This window comes from Scatophagus argus, chromosome 5 (assembly GCF_020382885.2).
Source record: "Scatophagus argus isolate fScaArg1 chromosome 5, fScaArg1.pri, whole genome shotgun sequence".
Classification (NCBI taxonomy): domain Eukaryota; kingdom Metazoa; phylum Chordata; class Actinopteri; family Scatophagidae; genus Scatophagus; species Scatophagus argus.
This window is the reverse complement of record NC_058497.1, coordinates 6,832,630-6,845,679: the sequence shown is the minus strand read 5'-3', so window position 1 is coordinate 6,845,679 and position 13,050 is coordinate 6,832,630.

The window sequence follows — 13,050 nt, the reverse complement described above, 5'->3', positions numbered from 1 at the left end:
TGTAATATCAGTGTGTTTGATCAAATGTGCTTATCAGAATTGTTTTTGTTAAGTCATATTGGGTGTTAATTCAGGCTTTATTCGCCTCTTTTTTTTACTATTTTGAGAACGAAATTAGTTGTACTGGTCCTTTAGAAATATTGACCCTTTAAGAAAGACTGCAGGACTGAGTTGTTGTCTTGCCTGGCTGTAAGATGTGCCACAAAGTGAGAAACGAAGTTGAACGTTTGCTTCAGCAGTCGTGAGGCTCTCCAGACTGGAAGAACATCAGCTCTTAAAGGAACTGTGAGCGTGTGGTGATGAAGTGGTGACAGGAGCCACTCAGCTGGACTCACTGATAAAATCAGTTGGAGTGAGAAAACACCTTCAGGTGTTCAGAGTCGACGCTGCAATTAGAAGCTTCCAGTTCATATCACTTCTCATCCTGTGTGTTTCCTCGATGACTTATTCAAATGTTTTCACTTCCTGTTCACTTCACACTCATTAGTTCACAGTCTGCTCCCTCTCTCATCTCTCTCTGCTCTCTTGTATTTCCACTCTGTTTTTTTTTTTCATTTCAAATCTCACTTTGTAAACTTTATGTCTGCTGGCTCCTGTAAATTTTAAGCTTTGTCTGCTTTTTTAACATGTGCTTACCTTGGAGTGATTTCTCTGAGACAGCAACATAATAAATGCTGAGCGGTGACTTCATGAGGAACCGTGAGGTCAGCTCAGATCAGCTGAGAACAGCCGAGAGGCAAACATCTTTTTTATTCATTAATATTTGTGAATTCTCTGAGTTTTCCCAAACTAGTAAAATTGCTCCTCAAACTGACTGAAACTCGCCGTCTGGTATTTCACTGTTCGTCATAGTAACATGATGCTCTTTTCTGCGGGATCCATCTAATTAATTAGGACAAATTAAACTTTGTAATTTTAATGAGTGATTTGTTTGCTTCTTGAGTTAACAGTGAGAGACGCAGAGACAGAGAGACAGCAGGGGGAAGACGGAGTGTCACTGAGCTCTGTTTAATCCCGTCACGTCTCCATTAATGAATCTCACAGTCCCAAAGCACTAATGAGATGTTTTGACTGCTGTGTTGGACTCAAACAGGACAAACATTGCAGCCTTCAATCGCTCAGAAAGAATGAGACCCTCACCCACACTTCCACTTTAATGGATATGATTATGTTTGTGCTCCACATGCATCCAAATGTGTCTCAGCTAATAATATGCAGCACGGTTATTTGCAGTATGTGTCCTGTCGGCTATTTTCAACACTGCGCATCATTTGTAGTGCTGGCTGGAGGACGATGGACCGATCCACCATTTAACACAATAAAACTTCCTTCAGCTGAGTGCTGTGGCTTCGTGTTTGTTTCCATCCTTCAAAGTGGTGAACGTTTGAGCAGAGATGTGAAACCACAATCAGAGGCTTTTTGTTCTTTTGATTGCTTCATTGCAGATATGCTGATATTCCTTCCTGTCCAACTGGAACAAGACTGGACTTTACTGAACATGAAGGTCTCTTTCGGCTCTGTATTGTTTCTTGTGGGCTTCGATGGGCTGTTGACAGGGTGTGACTCTGTTACAGCACACTTTATGAGAGGACATGTAACCTCTGAAATCAGCTGCAAGGACTCTGCTTGGAAACTCACAGTCCAGTTCTTGATGTCCCGTGAGCCTGCAGTTTAACAGCTGAAGTCAGTGGAAATAACCAGCGTAGCTCTCCTGGAGCTCTTGGGATTTGAGACCTTCTTATCAATCATTTCATGTATCTAACAGATGCTCATTCTGCTGCGTACAGACTTCAGAGGCTCCATTATGCCACAATGTGACGTATGTGTCTGAAGGTCTTCCAGCGGCTGACAGTCTTTCACTTCCTTTTCTCCTTTTGGCACTGAAAGATACAAAAGGCTGATGTGTGATTTCTCTCCACACAAACAAAAGGCACAATAAAAGCCATTTCTGTCCTGCTTTTCTTTGCAACAAGCACCATCTTTCAGAAGCTTAAAATAATCCGTTTTTCTTGTGACTGTGGTGTGAAGCTGCAGTTTGTGGTGGTGTTTTACTGCAATGTAGAGAACAGTTGTTGTGCAGTACTCACGTTGAACATTTCAGCCTCATTGTCATGTAAATACCCTTCATGTTGAGCTGATGCTGATCAGCGTCACATCATGAAACAAACATCACACTGAGAGAGTCGCCATCATGATGTGTCACCACACACACACTCAGCTGTTTCATCACAGAGGTTATCAGTTGTGTTTGGTGACAGCAGGAGGTTTGAGGTAATCAGTCAATAATCAGTCATCTCATCAACAGACTTAAAATGCCTGTCATCCAATTACCTGCTGTGGTGTGACTTTATCGTCCCAAATTAACGTATAGGATGTGTATTGAATAATAAATGGGTGTTGCACAGAGCACAGAGGGATCCAGCTGAGAGAACAGAGGAATTAGTTTCAATCCTGCACCATGAATGCATGAGTGGAAGAGCTCATAACAACTCACATACTGAACTCCACCTCCTGTGTTCCTTTGATGTATTCAGTGCACGACTGACTGCCAGGAGACACTGAGGAAGACACAAGAGACTTCATCTCCCAGCTTACCTGAGAGAACTGAAGGATTCCCCAGGAGGAGCTGGGAGAAGTCCAGGATTCAGATCAGTGCTTGGAAAATGATTGGATAGATTGTTGAACCAATCAATACTTGGCACTGATTTTCAGAGGTGATCTTAAACCCCGTCAGCCAGTGGAGGCAACAGAAGACGAGTGAATTACCACAAGCTGATCCTCACTGATCATTTATCTTCCCAGTGCAGTAAACACAAACAGCTCATTATTCAGCACTGTGCTCAAAGGAATCCTTCAGCATTTTGGGAAATCCACGTATTTGTTTTCTTTGCTGAGAGGCGGATGAGAAGAAGTTTGTTCTTGACAAAAGACAAATCATGAGCAGGAGTGAAGCTCCAGCCAATGTGCTCTGCTGCTGAATACCAGCTCTGTGGAATTATTCATATCAAAGCAGGTTTAGGTTTGCATAATGTGATCGAGTTCACTGAGAAAGTGAATGAATGTTTTGTTACCCAGATTGTAAAGTTTAAAATGCAGTTTAAATGTTCATGTTCCTCAACATAACTTTTGATGAACTCTCTTTCTTTTTGTGTGTGTGAGTCAAAACAACCTGAAAAAAAGCCAAGAACACATTAAATAATCTGCAACAGCACCACCTAATTTAAAGTTATCCAGTTAAGTTAATCATTATTTACAACAAGCTTGTTTCACAGATGAGCTTTTACTGATGTCAGAATTTCATTTGAACTGACTCCAAACCTGTCACTTCCATCACTTTTCTGTTCAAAGCATCTCATTTTTTACTTTGTGAAATGAACTGAAACTTTTTTCATTGGAAACTTTTCACCTAAACCATGTTGTGTTTAAATCACTTTGAGGTGATTCAGTCCAGTGTAAGTGCTCTGATGCCTGCCAAGTGTCACCAGGCAGAAACTGTTCACAAGAGCTCTCAGTGTGTTTGAGCTTCACTGTTCTTTAACTGCTGATCAGATTCAATGAGAATCAACGTTTGTCACAGCAGGCTCGTCGGTCCTTATGACTCTGACCCTGAGCCTCATCGGGCTCGTCTCTCCCAGTGACGGCACCCCAACCAACCAGCAGTAAACTTTCCCCTCACACCATCTGCCCACTGTGGTGTGGAGTTACTCTCTAACAGAAATCATTTTATACTTTAGAGTTTATCTCAACTGTCTGATTAATTTCAGTTTTTTCTGCACCCACAGTAAATCATCCCTGCCTTAATGACTGTGAAGCAGTCTTAATTTATTTAACCCGCACTTTTAATAAGATCAGTGAAAAGCCACACTTTAATGTGACGTTAATTAGCGATAAACTGGCCAGCTGACGGATCGTTTCAAAACACAAAGCTGGGGCTCCAGTGGCATCGAGTATCTCAGACGGTCAGCACACACAGACAGAGGGGCAGAGAGGCCGTATGTGGTGTTTGAGGCTTCAGTTCAACTTTAAAACCATCATCATGAGCATGTTGACGGGTCAGGAAACAGCAGCTGAGAAATACTTGGTGGAGTCAGCTGACTGCTCATCTGCATCCATTAGGCTGGTGATGTCACAGTGTAAACAAGTTGTTTACATGATGCTGGGAGCTTTGTTGATATGTTTCATCCTCAGGAGGATATCTGTCAGTGATGATGCTCACTGGGCACAACAAGACTTTAACACAAGTTACAAAATGTGAAAGGAGAGAGCTGAGCAGGAGACGAGACACAGTGCACATAATGAAAGCAGGAGAGGCTGGTGTGGAGGGGAGAAGCCAGCAGAGAAAAGAGGACATGGAAAATGCAGTATGAACGATGAGGGCGGAGAGAGAGCAGCTCCTCTGGTCTGTGCTGCAGCAGGAAACGAGTACTGATTTCCATCAGAAAAGACTTCCTGCATTCTCTGCTACTGACCGCCGTTCTGTTTTTGATCAGCTGAATAATATGTGAGTCAGGCCTTATTAGGAATTTGCAGAAGGTAAATAACTTTGTGCATGTATTCGCATTGTTTCGGTAAGACACAGTGTGAAATCATGCCGAATGTGTTGTTACAATGTTAGTATGTGTTGGGGTGAATGTAGTTGAACGTGCTACTGGCTGCTGTTCACGTGTGTCAATGTTGTAAGCTACTGTAAGTTTAAAGTGAACTCAAAAAGACTTTTGACAAGACAGTTGGCCAAGAGGCGTCTGTGTGCAATTGCTGACAGAGAGGAAGAGGAGACGTTCCTGGGACTTTTTTGTCTGGAGCATTTGAGGAGCTCGTCTGGTCGTCCTTACAACTGGTTGGCCACCTGCCTGGTCGCTGCCTGCCTGATGTTTTGCCCGTCTTCATATCATCATCATTCCCAGCATTATTGCACCATCCAGACTGACCACCTGAAGGCTGTGAGCACTAAGTTCATGCATGTGCTTATTATTTGTCTTTGTTTGCTTTGGAAGTGAAAGGGTCACGGAGTTTTAGACCTCAACGCTCACAAGCATCGATTGAGACCTGCAACGGGTTTATTTACTTTAATGGACGTATACTTTGTTTACTGCACAGTGAATGGATGTGAATGTGAGAGTAACAGAAGTTCAGAGGGCACCTTAACAAAATTTCAGAAACTAATTGGGATCATTTGGTACATTAGTTTATTTATTTATTTATATAAGGTTGTACGAGGACAGAAGGTCAGCTTTGTATTCTGAATCGAAGCCCCTACAAGTTACAGAACGGTCATTAAACTTATAAAATTTATTCTAAAATCAGAGCCAGTGAAGTGATTTCAAAGCCAGTGAGATGTGGTCTCTCCTGTTGGAGTCTGGCTGCAGCATTCTGAATCCAGTGAAGCCTATTGAGGTTTTATTAAGTGAGGCAAAAGAGTGTCATGCAGTAAACTAAATGAGATAAAATGTTGCATGATTTCCTGTTCAGATAAGATCTGTAACGGATAAAAGTGACCTACATTTTTCAAATTTGTTCTTGGAGCTTTGTGCTGTGGAGGCTGGTACCTTCATGAAGAGCAGCTGTTCACCACATGTTTAACAGCAGAGGAGACACGCTGCGCTCTAATCTGAGGTCTGAAGTTTATCTGTGAGGTTTACGTTTGTGACGATGCCCCAAAGACTGTGTGAGCGTTCAATTCAAACTGTGATCAAACAACACAGCACTGCAAACTTCACACAGAGGAAGGAACAGAGATTTACACTAACTGTAACCATGTTGTGCCATTTAGTAATTATTGTTTGAATGGACGGCCAGCAGTTGCCTTTGTGGTCTTCTGTTCAAGTCTCTTATGCTGATGATTCACTCTGCTACTTCTTTCACTCAGCGAGGGTTCATCATGTGCTGAGAATCAGTGTAATCACACAGGTACAGTAGCTCACCGTTCCACCTACTGTCACCCCCCAACAAGGCCAGAGAGGCTTTATGAAGGCCACCTCAGCAGAGGAAATCAAAAGAAAGAAAGAAAGAAGTCTTTCTCTGGATGAACACTTCAAAAGCTTCAGTATCTCCATATTTCCTCTGTGCCCTGCACACTGGATTCCTTAGTTTCTTCTTTCAAAGCCGAGTTTGTCCGCAGGTGGTTTAATGGAGCTGCAGTGAGGTCTGAGAAAAGGACGCACCATCCATCAGTCAGTTGTATCAAGTTGTATAAAATGGAAACACTCAATTAAATTACAAGTACCTTAAATTTTCACTCAAGTACTGTATAATACAGCAGAGTGTAGTAGTTACTGAATATTTTCATATTCAGAGCCATTTAAGGTAAGCTTTGGGACAACAAATGTACCTCTCACACACACACACACACACACACACACAGCTCCTCGTACCTCCACCCTTCTGCTCCTTGTGAGTCCCAAACTTAATCGCATGCTTTCTGTGTAGCTTTTTTGTTTTCCTTCTTTCTCTTAATGAGGTGAAGATCAAACATGAGATGCAGATTTCACTGACGAACCCAAACTAGGACAATTACAATTCTCACACAAAGAAATATCAAAGGGAAAAAATTAAGCATCCAGCACCTGACCTGGAGCTTGTAGGCTGAGTTCATGTGGTCTCTCAGGTCTCTGATGAAGCTTTGAATCCAGTGAGGTCTCCTGTCAGACTCAGTGGACCCACTTATTTATGTTTGTTTGTCTGTTTGTTGTTTGTGTGTCAGGTTTAGGCTCAAGGTTGTAGTAAATAGTGTTAGTTGTAATGTGTTATTCAAACATCATTTGGTATTTTAGCCTGATGATGTGAAGTGGATCTCCAGCTGATCCTGCTGCCTCTGTGTTGTTGTAGAAACAAAGTCCATATGAGAGCCACAAGTCCCACAGAGTCTCCTGGTTTCAAGGCTCTTTATTGCTAAAGTACAGGAAAGAAAGAAACTGTCAGGGCACAACGATCAGAAATAATCTACAGTTAGTGTGAAGTTGCTGGCGTTTTGCACTTGAAGATAAAACGGATGTTATTTCCTGGATCGCATGCTGACTGAAGCACAGTGTTTCAAATCTTTCTACAACTATTTCACAATTTCCTGCTGTGCAGTTACGCAGAAAAGTTTCCAAATATGCCACTGGCTCTATTTGTGTGACTTTTATTAATCCCCCAAACAACAGAGAAAATGTTATCTGTCTCTCACAAATCTACACCCCCTCAGTGGAGATGAACTAATCTCCACATGACACAAGCTGACATTTTGCTCAGTGCTTTAGTTGTGCTGCGTTTGTGCCTCCCACTGTGAGTTCAGCTGGATGTGAGAACACAGGAGAGTGGGACTTTGATTGTTCTCTGTAGACATCGATACTCAGGACTGAAACAGGTCCTGGTAGCAATAAGCATCTGTGTGTGTCCTCTTCCTGCTAATGGAAAGCTGTCAGCTCACAGTAGGCAACAAACACACGAGTGTTTTAGGAGAAGAACGGTTGTGTGTTCACTCATCAGTCTGTTTCCAGGTGGATCTCTGTCAGCTCTCACTGAAGCCAGTGGGTTAAGAGCTTTGTTTTGTGTCACACTCTGAATGTGTGACAGTGTGTGTGTGTGTGTGAGTGTTCATGAAACAGACCAGATTCAAGCATCAGTATTCTGGTGCTCTGATTACACAGTCCTGACAGAGTCACAAACTGTTTCTGTCTTGATGGCTCCATGACTTTTGTTCAAAGGTGAAGATTAATGCAACGTGAAAAGGATTCAAAGAGCAGGTTTCAGTGCAGAACCACAGCTCAGCTCGTGTTTTTCTCTCCTTCACAGTCTGCAGAGTTCACCGTCCATCCTGCACACGTCTTTTCATTCTTCATTAGACTTTCCCCAAAGCATCACAAGAGAAAAGTCAGTTCAGTTTGATCATGTCAGAGTTCGACGTGTTGCTTTGTCTGCCACAGTGATTCCTTAGAGGAGGAAAACCCCATGGAAGCAATACGACAGCTCTCCACATCTGTAGCTGAGCAGGAACATCCTGCATCTCGTCTCATTTAGCTTAGTGTGTGACAATAAATTCAGCACAGCTGGTTTCTGTGTTTTAGGTCAGCTTTTTCAAACAGATGAGGAAGTGCCAGGACTGTGAAGCTTCCTGTGCTCTTTATTAAAGCACATGTGAGCTGAGGGAAATACAGGGATGACACTGAAAAATCTGTGACACAGTTTATAAAATATCCTCAAATATCCATGCAGTTATAATATATTTGCAAAGAGGTGGAATCCGAACCAGCTGATTTTCTGTGTTCCTCCACACGTCTGTTTTCACGTCACACTGATTAGACCTCTGCTCAGGTTAACAGTGTGACTGTGGGTCTTTTCACACTTACTTTGACTTGTCCAAACTTTTGGACTCTTAAGTTTGGTCCAATAAATGGAGGTGGTCTCAGTCCAGTAGAATCAGAAGAATTTATTATTTCATTATTCTTTCATATTTCATTTTAGAATTTGTAGCAGCAGCAGCAACATTCATATTTGAAAAACTGTAGTTCAGCTCACTGGTTTTCATGATGCTGAGTGTCAGGTGATTGTTGTTGCACCCTGTGATGAAGCTCTCTGTCAGTCATATACTGTATATGACAAACATATATTATATGAGTCTGGTGGAGGCATGCAACTATGAGGCGATAATTCTAATTGAGTTGATGATAATAATCTTAATTGTGAGGTTTTGTCGGTGGAAGTCACACTGTCTGTTGCTGGAGTTTATGATGAACAGCTACTGGATCACAAGCCCTGGAGAGGCTGTCAATCAAACGAGCAGCAACTGTGACAGCCAATCATAACTGTCACTCAGTGTCTGTGAGCTGCACACTCACTCGCACACACACTTTTTGTCTGTGTGTGTTCTTTGTGTCTGCAGGATGCCCACATAATAATTCATTATCCTGTGTGGAGGCTGTGTTAAAGAAGAGGAGGCAGTGATGTGAGCAGTGAGAAGGAGCTTAGAATTATCCAGTTACGGTCGTCACAGAGATCTCTCCTGGTGGTTTGAAGCTGGAGGACGAATAGATTTGAGACACAGCAAAGGAGATGTACAGGAAGTGAGATAAAGCCTTAAATCGTCCTATAGAAATAAGCAGAGACCAATTCAAAGATAAAACAGCCTCACATACTTGTTGCATACCGGAGGTTGGAGAAAATTGAAATGATGAGCTCTGAGCTGAAGCCCATGAATAACATGAACAGCCTGTTTAGTTAATCTGCTGCTTCCAGTCAGCCTCCATGTGAAAGCCTCCTCAGTCCATTCATTCAACACAGGCTGTGCTGAGCTCTCACCTCCAGCCTCACTGATATGGACCTGGTGTTTACAGAGAGAAAGGAAGTCCTGCCCATCGATTGTGCTGCTTTGTCACTGAGCCTCCTGCTGGAAAAAAAACATATAAAAGCAACAGGGATCGACTGTTTTCCATGGATTATTTCTTTTACCTGATCTGGGACAGTCTGTGCATACATAATGCAGCTCTGCAGATCTCCCAGCATGCACAGCGTGTGGACACTGATGGTGCTGGGGAGGAGGAGGAGGGTGCAACAGCAACACATTTCAGTGACAAGATGATGAGAGTAACGAGGGGAGTGTCTTCCTGTAAACCTGCACAGGGTTTTGTTTCTGAAGGCAGGGGATTGGATGCTATTAGCATCGACGTTATTGGTGAAAAGTGTGAGAAACAAGTTTGTGGAACAGCACAAAGAGAATGTAACACTTCATGAGGCACATCAAGGCTTGTATTGTTCCATCTACAGTCCTGTAAACGACCTGTTAAACTGTGGCAGAATCTCTGCTCTGAAAACTGTCCCGTCCTGCTGAACACGAAATACTGTGAGAGGATCTGCTGTTTGTCTTCTGGGTGTTTAAAAACTCCACAGTGACAGCCGTGTTCACACACTTAGACCTGCAGAAGTGCACATTTTTTGAGCATGTTTTCATTTTAACACAGATATTTGGAAGCTTGGCACAGTTTAGCTGAGGTCAGGTGTAGGAGAAAAATGATAAATGTTGTCCCCAGCTGTACAGAACGTGAAGATTTGAGAAATATTTATTTCTGCATTTCAGTCCCAAATAATTTGTCTGGGTACAACCAGGATGGATAAAATAAATGTATTCATGAAGCAAACTGTGAAATGGTCAGCTTAAAGCCCCTGTTTGGGTGCAGACCTGCAGCCTGTCAGCTCATGTCTGAAACACCTGCAACTGCACTGATGAGCAGACTTTAAAGATGAACATGGAGATTGTAGGTGTGATCATTAGGTTTGTGGAACAGCAAATATATTCATGTTGTACTGGTGAGGATCAAACAAGCATCTGTCAGCTCCTCAGCAACACATCTGTAGGCACATCTGGAGGAGAGTTTAGTTCTGGATCAGAGTCCTGGACTTGGTTTTCATGGAAAATGTTACAACATCATCCATTTTGTTTGAAACTGGTTTCCTCCACCTGCAGGTGTTATGTGTCTTTGACGAGCAATAAGTTCTGTCCAGATCACCTCATTTACTTCCACATTTAACAAGAGATTTAGAAACAGTCACTGACTGTGCATCAGGCAGTGGAGAGAAGTACAAAGAGAGATGCTGAGAAAGAGAAAAGAGTTAAAGAGTTAACCTTAACTTTCCATTTCTGTAACAAATCCTCCCTCAGCTTCAGAGAATTTCCATTTAAGCAGATAAACTGCGTTGTGAAGGTAAATTGTCTGAGGCTGGCGATCATGTGTCAGTGTGAGTCAGTATCTGCCCCACGTGTGAATCAATAACAAAACTTATTAAAGGAGCCCAACAAGGAAAGAGACGGAGAGTCAGTGAGTGAGTTGGTGTGTCAGTGAGTGAGTTGGTGTGTCAGTGAGTGAGTTGGTGTGTCAGTGAGTGAGCTGGTGTGTCAGTGAGTGAGTTGGTGTGTCAGTGAGTGAGTTGGTGTGTCAGTGAGTGAGTTGGTGTGTCAGTGAGTGAGTTGGTGTGTCAGTGAGTGAGTTGGTGAGTCAGTGAGTGAGTTGGTGTGTCAGTGAGTGAGCTGGTGTGTCAGTGAGTGAGTTGGTGTGTCAGTGAGTGAGTTGGTGAGTCAGTGAGTGAGTTGGTGTGTCAGTGAGTGAGCTGGTGTGTCAGTGAGTGAGTTGGTGTGTCAGTGAGTGAGTTGGTGAGTGAAAGGATACAAACATAGAAGTTATGAGGTGTTTGATGTCCCCTAACAAGCAGCAGATATTTTCCATGTTTGCTTCAGTCAGCTGACAGTTTATCAGCCTCACGGTGGGTCTTTGTCATTGTTGTCATGAGCAGCACAGTGTCCACTGCTCTCCTCTGGTTTTATTCTGGATGCAGCTGGTAACTTTGCATAGAAAAGCTGCAGGAGTTTTCTGGGTGCAGATGGATGCAAATCCTGTCCCTGCAGCAAAGACTGAGGATTACTTCTGCACGTTATTATGTAGTCATCAGTGTATCGTTGTATGCTAATTCACTTTCCTCTCTCTCTCTCTCTCTCTCTCTCTCTCTCTCACACACACACACACACACACACACAGTCACAGTGTTAACACTTGTTATACAGAATGACACAAAATTGTTGTGTTTTTATTACTCACCCAGTTTATAATTTGTACTGTTTGCTTGCTTCCAACAAAGTGAGGATTTTGATTAAATTTACACACAATTCTCACACTTTTTGACCCTCAGACACCATACATGTAATATAAATGTGTTGGGAGGCGCACAGTGAAAACATGTTGTGTTGCATGTTCTTCACAAACAATGAGCCAAAGCCACAGAGTCTCAGGTTTCCAACTTTTTTCTTTCTTTTTTTAATCATTTAAAACTTTGGAGTTATTGTTGAAATAACTTCTCTCAGTGCTAAGCAATAAATAATGTTGGCCAGACTGTGCAATGAAAACAACTCATATCACATGACAAAGTAAAGTTCTGCTGTTGGTTTAGCACCAAATCACCAGGAGGAAATGTTGAAATGTTTGGGCAGTCAGATGAACTGGATGATTCATAGACTCATTGGTACTGACAGAGCAGCTTGTCCAATCAGAAGTCACCACATCAGCTCACAGCTGTTGTAACTGACATGTGAAGCTCTTCTACTTTTTCAGTCATTCTGTGTACTCAGGTGTGAACAGCTTTCACCTGTTTGAGATAAATGAATGAAAAAGCCAAACCTGCAGTGATGGTGTTTTTGAATAAAAAGAAATATTTCACCACAGACAACTTTTCTCTTTTCATTTGTTCTCTTTTTGCAGGTAAGATGGACATTTGAAGCGACTCCTTTTGTTATTTTTCACACACCTGACTGCTTGTGTGACTGAGGGCTGACAAAGGAAAGAAGCAGTAAGACTTTCCACACACACAAACACATAAATCTACACTCACTGATATACTTTAATGTGAGGCAGCATGAATTTAGCACTGACAGAATAAATAAAACAGAAACCCTGAATCATTTCCCCCAGACTGTGAAGGCTTGTTAATAGTAACAGTTTGCTTTCCTGCCTGATGACTAATGAAGCTAAAACAAAGTGGAGGTTCTTGATGTTGCTGTTGTAGTTTGGAGGTGTAGCATCAGTGATACAAAGTTAACAGAGAAGCAGCACATGGACAACAACAAAGCACCTGCAAAGGCAGTGAAGAAGAAGACTGCTGGTCATCAAACACTGGTTGGATGAAGAGGTGCCTGTCAGAGTGTCATCTTTATGATGTGCACTTTGGTAAATGGTTCATCTCCCATCAGATTATGAGCTTCTGTCAGTCTGATTTGTTGAAACATCAGTTCAAACACTGACTGATAATGTGATTGTTACTGAAAGCAGCTGAACTGATGATCTCATTGGACGACAGGAGGATGAAGCTCTGTGTCCTCAGTGGGCTGTCAGCCCAGCTGGCTGCAGGGTTTTCTGCTGAGCTGCAGCTGGATGGAAAGCATCACTCTTTCCCATCATCCTCAAGGAGAAGGCTCTTTTTGTTGGATTGTTCAGTATGTATTGCAGACATTGTTGGCTCTGGTGCTGCTGTTGTGGCCTTGACAGATTAGTTCAGTAAGGTTTGACGTGACGAGGAAACGCAGAGAGAATG